Source organism: Salmo trutta, chromosome 23 (assembly GCF_901001165.1).
Source record: "Salmo trutta chromosome 23, fSalTru1.1, whole genome shotgun sequence".
In the NCBI taxonomy this organism is placed as follows: Eukaryota; Metazoa; Chordata; class Actinopteri; order Salmoniformes; family Salmonidae; genus Salmo; species Salmo trutta.
Genome location: NC_042979.1, coordinates 9,496,507 through 9,504,022, shown reverse-complemented (window position 1 = coordinate 9,504,022; position 7,516 = coordinate 9,496,507).

Sequence of the window (7,516 nt, the reverse complement as noted above, 5' to 3'; positions counted from 1 at the left end):
TTCCCCCTCACCGTCACCTCCCCGAGGAGAATCCCTCCTTTTCCAGAAACACTGATGGACAGGTCAGATCTTCCTGAGTAGTCTGGACCTCCCTTAGCTCACCTCATTTGCTCACATTGTATATAGACTTCTACTGTATCATTGACTGTATGTTTGTTTTACTCCATGTGTAACTCTGTGTTGTTTTATGTGTTGAACTGCTTTGCTTTATCTTGGCCAGGTCGCAATTGTAAATTAGAACTTGTTCTCAACTTGCCTACCTGGTTAAATAAAGGTGAAATAAAATTCTATCTTTGCTCTCCTCCTCTTCTCGTGTTTCTCCGTGTCACTTGTTTCCCGTCCGAGTTACCCTCTGAGCAATGTGTATATACTGTACTGAATACAGTGTTTACGTAGTGTTACGTACAGTGAGGTGATGAATGTAATGTACTGGTTATTCATTACAGTATGTTAGGTATAGAATGGATAGGTACAGTATGTACGGTGGCTATGTACCTACACTGTGAAAAATACAACAACATACAGTGGAGTCCGGAATGATTGAATTATTGCGTCTCTTGATAAAGATGAGCAAAAAATACTGAGCTGCTGTACTGTATATTGTACGCTCAAAGAAATAGAAAATGATATTATGTTATACGAATACAGTTGCTCAGAGAAATAACAAATATTAAAAACAGAAATCTAGTAAAGATAGGGGTCACACTTATTGGATCACATTTTCAATACTCTTGCCTTGCGAGGATAATGACACAGCCTTTTTTCTAAAATGTTTTATGGACATTGGCGAACACATTGGGAGAGATCACAGACCATTCCTCCATACAGAATCTTTCCAGGTCCTTGATGTCTTTCATCTGCACTTATGGACTGCTCTCTTCAATTCAAACCACAAGTTTTCAATGGGGTTCAAGTCCGGAGACTGAGATGGCCATTGCAAAATGTTGATTTTGTGCTCAATTAACCATGTCTTTGTGGATTTTGATGTGGGCCTGGGGTTATTGTCTTGCTGGGAGCAATATACAATGTGTGTGTGTATATATATAAAAACACACTACCGTTCAAAAGTTTGGGGTCACTTAGAAATGTCCTTGTTTTTGAAAGAAAAGCATTTTTTTTGTCCATTAAAATAACATAAAATTGATCAGAAATACAGTGTAGACATTGTTAATGTTGTACATGACTACTGTAGTTGGAAACGGCAGATTTTTTGATGGAATATCTACATAGGCCCATTATCATCAACCATCACTACTGTGTTCCAATGGCACGTTGTGTTAACTAACCCAGTTTATCATTTTAAAAGGCTAAACTTGCAGACTTGTTTACGTGCTGCTGTGCGTTTTGTTGCTAACCTTACTTTGCTACCTGACAACTTTACGGTTTTTACTTTTTAATTATCGTTTATATTTTTAGTTTTTCCCTCACTCAACTTTTTTTTTCATTCAACTTTTTCACTCCGGACGCTTTATCTGGACATGGTTCGTCAGGACTTCAAACAGCCGAAGCTAAGTAACATTAACACGATGCCTTCTAATTAGACCACTGAACCACTTGGGAGCCCTATATCCTTTGCATAGAGTTGATCAGGCTGTTGATTGTGTCCTGTGAAATGTTGTCCCACTCCTCTTCAATGGCTGCGCAAAGTTGCTGGATATTGGCGGCAACTGAAAACGCTGTCGTAAATGTCGATCCAAAGCATCCCAAACATGCTTAGTGGGTGACATGTCTGGTGAGTATGCAGGCCATGGAAGAACTGGGACATTTTCAGCTTCCAGGAATTTTTAACAGATCCTTGCGACATGGGGCTGTGCATTATCATGCTGAAACGAGGTGATAGTGGAAGATGAATGGCACGAAAATGGGCCTCACTATTTCGTCACGGTATCTCTGTGCATTCAAATTGCCATCGATAAAATGCAATTGTGTTCGTTGTCCATAGTTTATGCCCAGGGTTGTGTAGGTTACTTTCTAAATGTAATCCGTTACAGTTACTAGATACCTGTCCAAAATTGTAATCAGTAACGTAACTTTTGGATTACACAAACTCAGTAACGTAATCTGATTACATTCAGTTACTTTTAGATTACTTTCCCCTTAGGCATTAGAAGAAGACAAAAATGTATGTTACCAATTGAACTACATTTATTGCAGGATAAATCAATGTTAAAGTTTACATAGCTGGCCATAAATGGATGTTTTCCTTCATGGGTTGGTTGTGTAGACTTCTCCTATTCCATCGCTTTCTACTACATATAATAATGTGATTAAATTATATCTTTACATTAATATTTATAATTTATACGTCCAAAAATGGATGTAGCAACTACAGATTGCCCCTTTAAGTCTATCAAAAGTGTTTGAGTTTGAGCATGTGTCCATTAGGCCTAAGGATTTATTTTTTTATCAGCATGAATTAGATTGAGCAGTAAAAGCCCCACTTTTATTCCTTAGGCCGGGATCCACACTATGCAGCTGTTGCAAGAGCGCATTTTTCACTGGCTGTCCACTTGTTTCAAAAACAATGATTGAAAGGCAGTTTAAACTTCTTGAATTCAACAATTATTGGGTTCAAATACACATTTAGATTTCTGAACACCCATCGACAACAACCACAATCCATAAGGCGCAAATAGCTAAATGAGAGGCCATGTTCTGTCATAATCTTCACCCGGCACAGCCACAACTCTGTGTTGATTTTGTCGCACTGCTTTGCTTTCTCTTGGCCAGGTCGCAGTTGTAAATGAGAACTTGTTCTCAACTGGCCTACCTGGTTAAATAAAGGTGAAAAAAGAGCAGGACTGGCCACCCCTCATAGCCTGGTTCCTCTCTAGGTTTCTTCCTAGGTTCCAGCCTTTCTAGGGAGTTTTTCCTAGCCACCGTGATTCTACACCTGCATTGCTTGCTGTTTGAGGTTTGAGGCTGGGTTTCTGTACAGCACTTTGTGACATCAGCTGATATAAGAACAGCTTTATAAATATATTTGATTGATTGATTGATTGAGAGAGCAGTAGTTTGATTCAAATTAATGCGTTATGTCAATAATAAGTGATATCCATATCACCGTAGACCACACCACTGCTCTCATCCTTACCTCCAAGCGTTTATTCAAATTCGATAATCTTTGGATGCCGACAGCAGGCGCACCATTGGAAGACATAGCTTGGACTGTAGCCTACAAAAGCCTATTCCTGCTCTTTTCCGGCGATCCATCAAACACATTTGGTGTGTCATCATAGCGGTCTCTGACTCTCACGCTCAGTTGGAACAAACTTAAATTTGCCAATTTTTTCAATGCTGATATGAATGTCATTGAGAAAACAGAGAAGTGTCAAATATTTTTTTGGTCAACATCCTTTCTGAATTTAAAATGAATCCTTAAAGTAAAGATCTAGTTTTTCAAAAGTATCTGTAATCTGATTACAATATTTTTGCTTGTAATGTAACGGATTACATTTACCATTTTTTGTAATCCCTTACATGTAACGGATCACATGTAATTACATACTCCCCAACCCTGTTTATGGCTGCCCATATCATAACCCCACCGCCACCATGGGGCACTAATTTCACAACATTGACATCAGCAAACCGCCCGCCCGCCCACATAACACCATACATGCTGTCTGCCATCTGCCCGGTACAGTTGAAACTGGGATTAATCTGTGAAGAGCACACTTCTCCAGTGTGCCAGTGGCCATCGAAGGTGAGCATTTGAAGATGGCGCCGACGGAGATGGCAGCATCACGACTAGCTCTTAGAAAGCTTTGCAGTATTTGGTTTTTTTATGTACTATTTTTTACATTATTAGCTCAGGAAATGTTTTGTGTCATTACATACAGCTGGGAAGAACTACTGGATATTAGAGCGGTGGTAACTCACCAGAACTACCAGCATTACGACCAGCAATACGACTTTCCTGGAGCAGATACTTTGTTTACTCTCCCCAGAGCAATCAAACTTATTCCAGGGGCCGACCCAAAACATCGCCGGAGGAGGAGAGGCACTCGAGGCAGCCTGCTGGTTTGATTTAGGAGGCGCGCACACCACCCACCACTTCCAAGTATATTACTCGCTAATGTTCATACTTTGTTTCTTGGAAACATGGCTCTCTCTGGATACTCTATCGGAGTCAGTAAAGGCAGCAGGATTCTCAGTACATCGCGCAGACAGGAAAAAATATCTCTCCGGGAAGCAGAAAGGCGGAGGGGTGTGTCATGATTAACAACTCATGGTGTAATTCTAGGAACATACAGGAACTCAAGTCATTTGTTCACCCGACCTAGAATACCTCACAATTAAATGCCGACCATATTATCTCCCAAGAGAATTCTCCTTCGTCATCTCCTTCGCAGCCGTTTACATCCCACCTCAAGCCAAAACCTTGATCGGGATTTTAACAAAGCAAATCTGAGGACTAGACTGCCAAAATTCTATCAACATATTGACTGTCCTACTCGCCCTACTAAGACTCTCGACCATTGCTATTCAAAATTCCGGAACGCTTACAAGGCCCTCCTCTGCCCTCCTTTTGGCAAATCTGACCACGAATCCATCTTGCTCCTCCCATCCTATAGGCAGAAACTCAAACAGGAAGTGTTGGTCTGACCAATCGGAATCCACGCTTCAGGATTGTTTTGATCACGTGGACTGTGATATGTTCCGGGTTGCGTGCGAAAATAATGTAGACGCATACACGGATACGGTGACTGAGTTCATAAGGAAGTGTATAGGAGATGTAGTACTCACTGTGACTATTAAAACCTACCCAAACCAGAAACCGTGGATAGATGGTAGCATTCGCGCTAAACTGTAAGCACGAACCACTGCATTTAACAATGGCAAGGCAACTGGTAATATGGCAGAATATAAACAGTGTAGTTATTCACTCCGCAAGGCAATCAAACAAGCTAAACGTCAATATAGAGATGAAGTGGAGTCGCAATTCAACAGCTCAGACACGAGACGTATGTGGCAGGGACTTCGGACAATCACGGACTACATAAGGGAAACCAGCCACGTCGCCGAGACCAAGCCTTGCTTCCGGACAGGCTAAACACATTCTTCGCATGCTTTGAAGATAACACAGTGCCACCGACGCGGCCCGCTACCAAGGACTGTGGGCTCTCCTTCTCTGTGGCTGACGTGAGTAAAACGTTTAAACGTGTTAACCCTCGCAAGGCTGCCGGTCCAAACGGCATCCCTAGCCGCGTCTTCAGAGCATGCGCAGACAAGCTGGCTGGTGTGTTTATGGGCATATTCAATCTCTCCCTATCCCAGTTTGCTGTCCCCACGTGCTTCAAGATGGCCACCATTGTTCCTGTACCCAAGAAGGCAAAGGTAACTGAACTAAATGACTATCGCCCTGTAGCACTCACTTCTGTCATCATGAAGTGCTTTGAGAGACTAGTCAAGGATCATATCACCTCTACCTTACATGCCACCTTAGACCCACTTCAACTTGCTTACCGCCCAAATAGATTCACAGACGATGCAATCGCCATCACTCTGCACACTGCCCTATCCCATCTGTACAAGAGGAATACCTATGTAAGAATGTTTTTTATTGACTATAGCTCAGTATTCAACACCATAGTACCCTTCAAGCTCATCATTGGGTCTGAACCCCGCCCTGTGCAACTGGGTCCTGGACTTCCTGACGGGCCGCCCCCAGGTGGTGAAGGTAGGAAACATCACCCCCACTCCGCTGATCCTCAACACTGGGGCCCCACAAGGGTGCGTGCTCAGCCCCCTCCTGTACTCCCTGTTCACCCATGACTGCGTGGCCAAGCACGCCTCCAACTCAATCATCAAGTTTTCAGACGACACAAAAGTAGTAGGCTTGATTAACAATGATGACGAGTAGAGTGTGGTGCCTGGGAGTGTGGTGCCTGGAAAACAACCTCTCACTCAACGTCAATAAAACAAAGGCGATGATCGTGGAATTCAGGAAACAGCAGAGGGTGCACCCCCCTATCTACATTGACGGGACCACAGTGGAGAAGGTGGAAAGCTTCAAGGTTCTTGGCATACACATCACTGACAAACTGAAACACCCACACAGACAGTGTGGTGAAGAAGGCGCAACAGAGTCTCTTCACCCTCAGGAGGCTAAAGAAATTTGGCTTGTCACCTAAAACCCTCACAATTTTTTACAGATGCACAAATGAAAGCATCCTGTCTGGCTGTATCACCACCTGGTACGGCAACTGCACTGCCCGCAACCGCAAGGCTCTCCAGAGGGTGGTGCGGTCTGCCCAACGCATTACCGTGGGCAAACTACCCGCCCTCCAGAACACCTACAGCACCTGATTTCACAGAAAGGCCAAAAAGATAATTAACGTCATCAACCACCCAAACCACTGCCTGTTCACCCCGCTATCATCCAGAAGGCGAGGTCAGTACAGGTGCATCAAAGCTGGGACCAAGAGACTGAAAAACAGCTTCTATCTTAAGGCCATCAGACTGTTAAACAGCCATCACTAGCACATTAGAGGCTGCTGCCTATAGGCATAGACTAAGAATCACTGGCCACTTTAAGGAATGGAACACTAGTAACTTTAATAATGTTCACATATCTTGCATTACTCATCTCATATGTATATACTGTATTCTATACTATTCTATGGTATCTTCGTCACTGTAACGCCCTGGCCATAGAGAGGGGCTTTTGTTCTTTATTTTGGTTAGGCCAGGGCGTTCTATGTTCTTTTTTCTAGGTTGGTTTGTTTCGTTCATTTTGGCCGTGTGGCTTCCAATCAGGCACAGCTGTAGTTTGTTGTTGCTGACTGGGAGTCACACATAAGTAGCCTGTTTTTCCTTTGGGTTTTTGTGGGTGATTGTTTGTGTCTAGTGTTTTCTGTTTAGAGTTTTCCTGACAGGACTGTTTGGCTGTCGTTTTTGTTTATTTTTGTAAAGTGTTCTCTTTTCATTAAATACCAAAGATGAATACACATCCTCCGCTGCACCTTGGTCTCATTACGACGACAGCCCTTACAGTCACTTAATAATGTTTACGTATCTTGCATTACTCATCTCATGTGTATATACTGTTTTCTATAATATTCTACTGTATCTCATTCACCTAATAATGCTTACATATCTTGCATTACTCATCTCTTATGTATATACTGTTTTCTATACTATTCTACTGTATCTTAGCCTGTTCCGCTCTGACATCGCTCGTCCATATGTATATAGTCTTAATTCATTCCTACTTAGATTTGTGTGTATTGGGTATATGTTGTGTAATTTGTTAGCTATTACTTGTTACATTTACTGCACTGTCAGAGCTAGAAAAACAAGCATTACGCTACACCCACAATAACAGCTGCTAATCACGTGTATGTGACCAATAGAATTTGATTTGATTTGATTTCCCCATTGAAGTTTGTGGCGACGCCGAACTGCAGTCAGGTCAAGACCCCGGGGAGGACGAGGAGCATGTAGATGAGCTTTCCTGAGACGTTTCTGACAGTTTGTGCAAAAGAACTTTGGTTGTACAAACCCACAGTCT